Consider the following 6,233-nt stretch of genomic DNA (forward strand, 5'->3'; position numbering starts at 1 on the left):
TATTGGAAATGGATGCAGATGACTGGAAGGAAATAACCAAAGCTCACCGGTAGCTTCAGCTGATTCTAATATATACTATCGCTGCGACATATATATACATCTTTAAAAGCATTAGATGCCCTCTTTAACTCACTGCTAGTGTTTTTATTCTTACGGTAAACACCACTGCTATTTTTAAGAGCTTCAAGAATGTCAGAACTTTCTGTAGATGAAATACCTGGACATTTACATATTAAACTGGTTACTCAAACTTATTCATGAATAATTTACACCTATCAATGTCATCGATGAAAACATAAATCAAAAAGTTTAAATACTTGATGTCAAGTCGCTCCTTCCTGTTTCAAGCAGCTCCACAGAAACGCTTACATGTCCTGAAATGGCCGGCACTGCGCATACTCCTTAATGATTAACTCATTAGATACCACTTTTTCCTTTTTAAAATGGACACATATTAGCAACAAGTCACATGCATGCCCCCTTTTGGTTTAAATACAATATTCAATTAAGCATTAGAAAGAAACCGACTCTGAAATCCTCAATCACAAACCTAAAACAACAAAATTACCACTAATTGTAATGGTTTTGAAAGTTAAAATACATTTCAGCATAAGTAATAAACATTTAAAGTATCCAACTGTATTTTGTTACATTTACAAATTATGTCGGTTTTTCAAAACTAGTACAATGAATGTAAGTGTCCTATAAGTTAATAAAATGTGCAGAGTATTAAAGGAGATTGAGTATAAAATTAATAACATCCAGACTGAGATCAGTGCTAACAAATACACTACACGTCATGGTAAACAAAGTCATTAGTGATAATAACCCCATTCCCTGAATTGGAACAATCAAGTGTCTCTACGTTCCATCTTGTTTTGGCAATGATATTTACAAACTTTTGCATTGCCTTTGGGATTAATGGAGAAAAATGTCGTTGGCTGCCCTTAAAAAGAAAAAAAACAAGTTTAGCAGATGTACAATTATAATTTAAAACTCCACAACTTTCTCCCAATATTTTGTTCCACATAAATATATGAACCATCATGTCAGAAATTAAATTCACTCCTAATTTAACATTTCTTTAGTTGACTACTTAGAAAAACAAAAGTTCATTCAAAATAACATCGGTGTCTAAGGCAAAGGTCCCTTCCAGATTGCTCTGAAACTCACTGGAATCGAATTTATTTATACCTTTCACCTTTACCCCTTTCATCTCTCCGAGTACAACGAGTTACATCCCTAAAAAGCCACGTCGATCCCCTAGTTTACACAGTTCCCCTTAGACTGAAATTTACTTACGAAAAGAGAATACAAAGGGGCTTCTCGTCACTTCAGGAGAGGGTCATTCGCTGATACAATAGACAAAGAATCGATACTTTCCAGTGGCCATAGCCCCACCCCCTTCTGAACTGCAATGTGTTTGGCTAAATGATTTAAGAGCCAAAGAATACGCCTCTTCCTCTGTTCACATTTTACAACGTTTTGTCTTTTAATTTTGCATCTGCCTTCGTCCCCCACACCCCCAAAACACGACGTACCTACCCTCGGCGCATTCTAGCCAAACTTTCCCAATGTCAAGTTCCCTACAGGGAAAACTGAACAACCTTGAAAGTTTTAAATCGGGAGAGACAATGTAAAATTAATCACACATTTCTTTCCAAGACATAACTTACTGCTTGAAAATACGAGTCAGGAAAAGTTCATTTACATTATGTCAAAACCAGTCGCTCCTGACCCCCGCGAGGCTGACAGTCGGTCACTGCCCCTTACTCAGTATTCCTTCCCCGCCCCTCCATGTTAGTTTTTTTTCCCCAGTCCGTTTCCTGAGAATTTCCCGGCCGCACTCATTTGTTAAACACTTTAAAGGTCAGTTTTGACCCCCCACCCCGCCCCCAAACGTGCTTTACAACCCCAAAACGCCACAGCACTTTTTCAGAATTATCACCAGATTTTTTTTTTTTTTTTTTGGCCTGCCGCAGAACTCATAAACTGCTTTTTGTTCCCAGGTGCTCTGTCCGTGGGTTTTGGGGCTTTATTTATGAGTTTCCGTTATGGTGTTGTCTCCCAGATTTTTTTTTTTTTTTTTGGCCTGCCGTAACCCACGCTACAATCGGGAAAGACGCCAGCCACCAAGACCTTTTTAAAAAATCGCATGTCACCTCTGGCTCGACTCGAAAATGGCGCCGAAATCGAAGAACTTCTTAAATTTCATTGCAAGCTTTTTGCAAAGGTTTCTGGGATTTGCCTGCGAAGCTGTTTCGCCGCGTCCGAGAGCGAGCGAATGTGCAAGCCAGCGAGGGAGAAAGGGAGGAAGGAAGGGCTGGGGAGGCGGAGAGGCAGACCGAGCGAAAGACAGACGGACATCGACGGACAGCGACAGAAGCGGGACCCGAGACTTGGGAGACGGCGAGGTTGCAGGGCGCAAGGTGCCGGGCACGGAGAGACAAGGACGAAGAGCTGAGAGTCGGAGTCTCAGCGCGGAGGACGCGCGGAGGAGGCGCTGGCTGCGGCCGAAGCTCGGAGAGCGGCGTGGCAGAGGCGGAGCAGAGCGAGGGGCCAGCGCGGAGCGCTCCCTGGGAGGCGAGAGGCGCAGCCGGCGGAGAGGCTCCAGGAGCCGCCCTAGAAAAAGCCGGCTCCGGGGGCGTGGCCACGAGCTGCTGGCGCTCTCCGCCCCCCGGTGGCCCCGCTTGGCTCCGGGGCCCGGGGGCGGAAAGGGGGAGGGGAAGAGGGGACGGGGGGGGGAAGGGGGTTGTGCAGGCGCTCGACGCCGCAGCCTTGGCCCGCGGCGGGGGAGGGCCAAAAAAGACACAGGACGCCCTGAGTAACCAACAATGAGCCGAACAGGGAGAGACAATGTGAAATTAATCACACTCTGGGGAGAAAAAGCGGAGGATGGCAAACGGCAAAGCCAAGGGCACGAGGTAGCGCAGCGTGCACCCCCAGGCTTCCGCGACAGACGCCACCCCGCGCTCACAGGTCCTCTGGTGGTGTCCTTTGAGCTGCCGGGAGGGCGCAAGTTGGCTGAGCGAGGCTTCTTGCTCTGTGCTTCCGGGGGGTACCTGAGATGGTTTGGGAAAGGAAACAGGGGGTCTCAGACCGCGTGAGTGCAGCGCTTTCCCCACGCGTTTGAGTAGCTGTGTGTCGAGACGCCCCAGCCCTCGCCACCCGACCAAGCTCAGAGAGGTCCCGGGACAGGGTGAGCCCTATAGTCCTTTGGTGGGCATAACACAGAGGGAGAAGTAATTGTTTACACATATACCCAGTACAAGAAGGGAAACTGATTTTTAAGACTGAAGTGGGGAAACCGGAGAAAAAGGAGCCCTTATCCTGAATGTTAGACGCTGTTAAGGACGATGCTATTTTGTATTTGTGAGAATGGTATTGAAAGTAAGGAGGTCCTTATCCTTGAAGATGCATGCTGAAGTGTACAGAAGTGTCACGGTGTCTGCAGTTTTCAAATGATGCAGCTAACATACGCACACATTATGAGAACGGAAAGGAAGCAAGTATTGCAATATGTTAACAGTTGTTGCATCCTGTTGGGGGTGGGGGGTAAACAGACGTTCGTTGTACCGTTGTTTCAACTTTCCTAAATATTTGCAAAATGCCATAATGAAAATTTTGGAAGCGTTCCCTTATAAAATAGCGCCTGAATGCTAAGAAAATGAAGGCAGCTTCTTTTCTTTTTCCTGTCCCGGGTGGGACAAATCTGCGAGCAAGCAGGGCTCAAGGCCAGCGGGATCTGGACGGGAAGAGCAATGGGTAGAGCTGGCCTGCAGCGGTCCTGCCCTGGTCAGGCGACGAGGGGCCATCGGAGCCTCGGGGCAGGTGGGCTGCTAGGCGCAAAGCTCTGCGGAGGAGCTGCCTAGCGCGTTAGCCCCGGGGGCGGTGCGGGTTGGGGACTTCCTGGCAGCTCTCAGCAATCCCCGGTCCGACTCAGACTCGGTGGGTCAGCTGCGCCACAGATGAGCAAAGAAACCGGCAGGCCGCGGGGACCTGAGCCGCGCGCCTGCAGCCGCCGCCACCGCGGCCCGCGGCCGGCCCCCGGATTCCCGGAGGGAGGCCGTAGTTTTCGCGGCCTGCAGACGGCGCGCGGGGTAGCCCAGAACCGCGTGCGGGCGCTGGGGGAAAAAATCAGGTGCCGAAAGAAAACAGCAACACACGCGCGGACACACACACGAAATCAGTTTACCAAAATAAAACCGCTCAGTCTGCTGTGCTCTGCGCTCGAGTTTGAGTTACTTTAATGGTCTCACATGCATTTTACTGTGATATTTATGTAGAGCTAATGGAAAACCTGAAATGTCTTTGCAAGGGCGATCTCGCAGACCCAAGACGTTGCAAACTGCAAGCGTTGCGCAGCCTTTCGCTGGCGTCTGCGGCCCTTTTCCGGGGCGCGGGGAGGGAAAAGAGAGTAGCGTCTTCCAGGGTCTGCAAAGCTGGTTTTCAAAAATTAACCAAAAAGGTTTTAACAGAGCAAGATTTTCTTTTCAGGAAATGTTTTTAAACAGCTGATACTCGTCCAGTTTCGGTGGGCGCTGAAAACTCTTATTACTAAGCTACAGTTTCCCTGCTAACGTTTTCAAAACCCCTCGTGGACAGGACCGAAAGTTTGCCGGGCTGTGAGACGTGACTGAACACGCTTCTAAATCCTCAGAGAAATCATTTATTAAGCTCTTGTGCCCTTGGGATGAAAGGCTTTGCTGGGCTTTTAAGGCTTGCCTTCGTGGGTAAATTTGCTGGGGTTGCTACACGTAAGCATTTATTTCCCCACCTAAATTAGTAAAAGGGCAGAAGATTCCAGCGACATAAGATAAAAGTTGAGTTTGTAGCATGTTCTCTAAAGACAAACTGCAACAGCTTTCTTTATTAAACTCCTTTTGCTACCTCAGCAAATTGGAGAGTCAGTTGAATATTGATGAATTCTTTGAGGGTGAGTAATATTGCTACAGGCCGGAGAAAGTAAGGGAGGACAAGCTTAAGCACTTACTCAAGTGAACAGTCTTCAAATGTTTTTCAACTATGATGGCTCGAGGATTTTCTTAGGACCTTTGAAGTGAACCATGATTCTGCAAATGGCTTCTCATTTGGTAGGCCCTTCCCAACTTGACAAAACTCACAGGATATAAATTGCCCCTAAGAAGTGGTGAGAAAGTCGCCCTAGGACTGGAAACAGGGACAGCTCAACAACTGGGGCGTTAGGGAGGCCTCCAACTGGCAGTCAGGCAACTTCTCACTGGGCAGCTAGGAACCTGAAATGAAAATTGCACACCATCTATTTTTTTTTTTTTTGGTCACTTCTGAAATATTGTTTCAAGGCAGGTGTTTTCAGGAAAATAGTTCATATTTTCCTTTCTATTTTTTCCGTGAAACATTCAGAAATTACATTGACAAGGAATAATTAAAGTCAGCTGAGGGAGGAGACTTTAGCAATAGCTTTGAAGGCTCGGAAGGCACAGCTGAGAAAAATAAATTAGCTCTAGACTAGAGATATTCAGCAAGGAAGTTACGCATAACATGGTATTTGGCATAATTTTTGGAAAATGTTTTCTGGAAAGCAACTGTGAATGAATCCTGGGAAATAGATACTGGAGAATCCAGTCGAATTAAAATTTCTTTTTTGTAAATTATACAGAAGATTTCTAGAAGTTTCTATTTTTGTTTTAAATAGAAATGCCATTTATGATTGTGTTTTTATTGAAGGCCTTGAGTTAGGGAAACAAGACTTTCCTTATGTTGTAAATATCCAGAAGTCTTCAGAGAGATAAAATCAGGATACAGTTACAAATTTAACAGAAGGAAAACAACTGGAATTGTGCTATGAAGCTTCTATTGTATTATTTGTAAAGGCATTTTTCAGGATTTAAGCAATGGCTAGCAGTGAGTAGTATAACAGTATACTGTAATATACAATGTAAGAATGCTTGTCCCACTCTCAGATTAAACAAAAATGACAGTGCCCTTTGGTAATTTTTATTTTATTTTATGAAATTAGTTATGATAAAAAATAGTTATTTGCAAACCTCACAACTTTGGGAGAAAATTTTTAATCTTCTCCTACCCCCGTGATCTCACCAGGAAAAAGTAGAATGAATCAGTAAGTTTTTCCTTTCTGCCTAAGAGAAGGTTAGTAAGTCATTGGTAGCTGTTGCTTTTGATTTCTAGATCTCTTTTCCCTCCACAAAGATGCAGAATCACTGCCTTCAGTGCTGCTGGGAGTTCTTCTTTAA

This window comes from Cebus imitator, unplaced genomic scaffold (genome assembly GCF_001604975.1).
Source record: "Cebus imitator isolate Cc_AM_T3 unplaced genomic scaffold, Cebus_imitator-1.0 Scaffold458, whole genome shotgun sequence".
NCBI lineage: Eukaryota > Metazoa > Chordata > Mammalia > Primates > Cebidae > Cebus > Cebus imitator.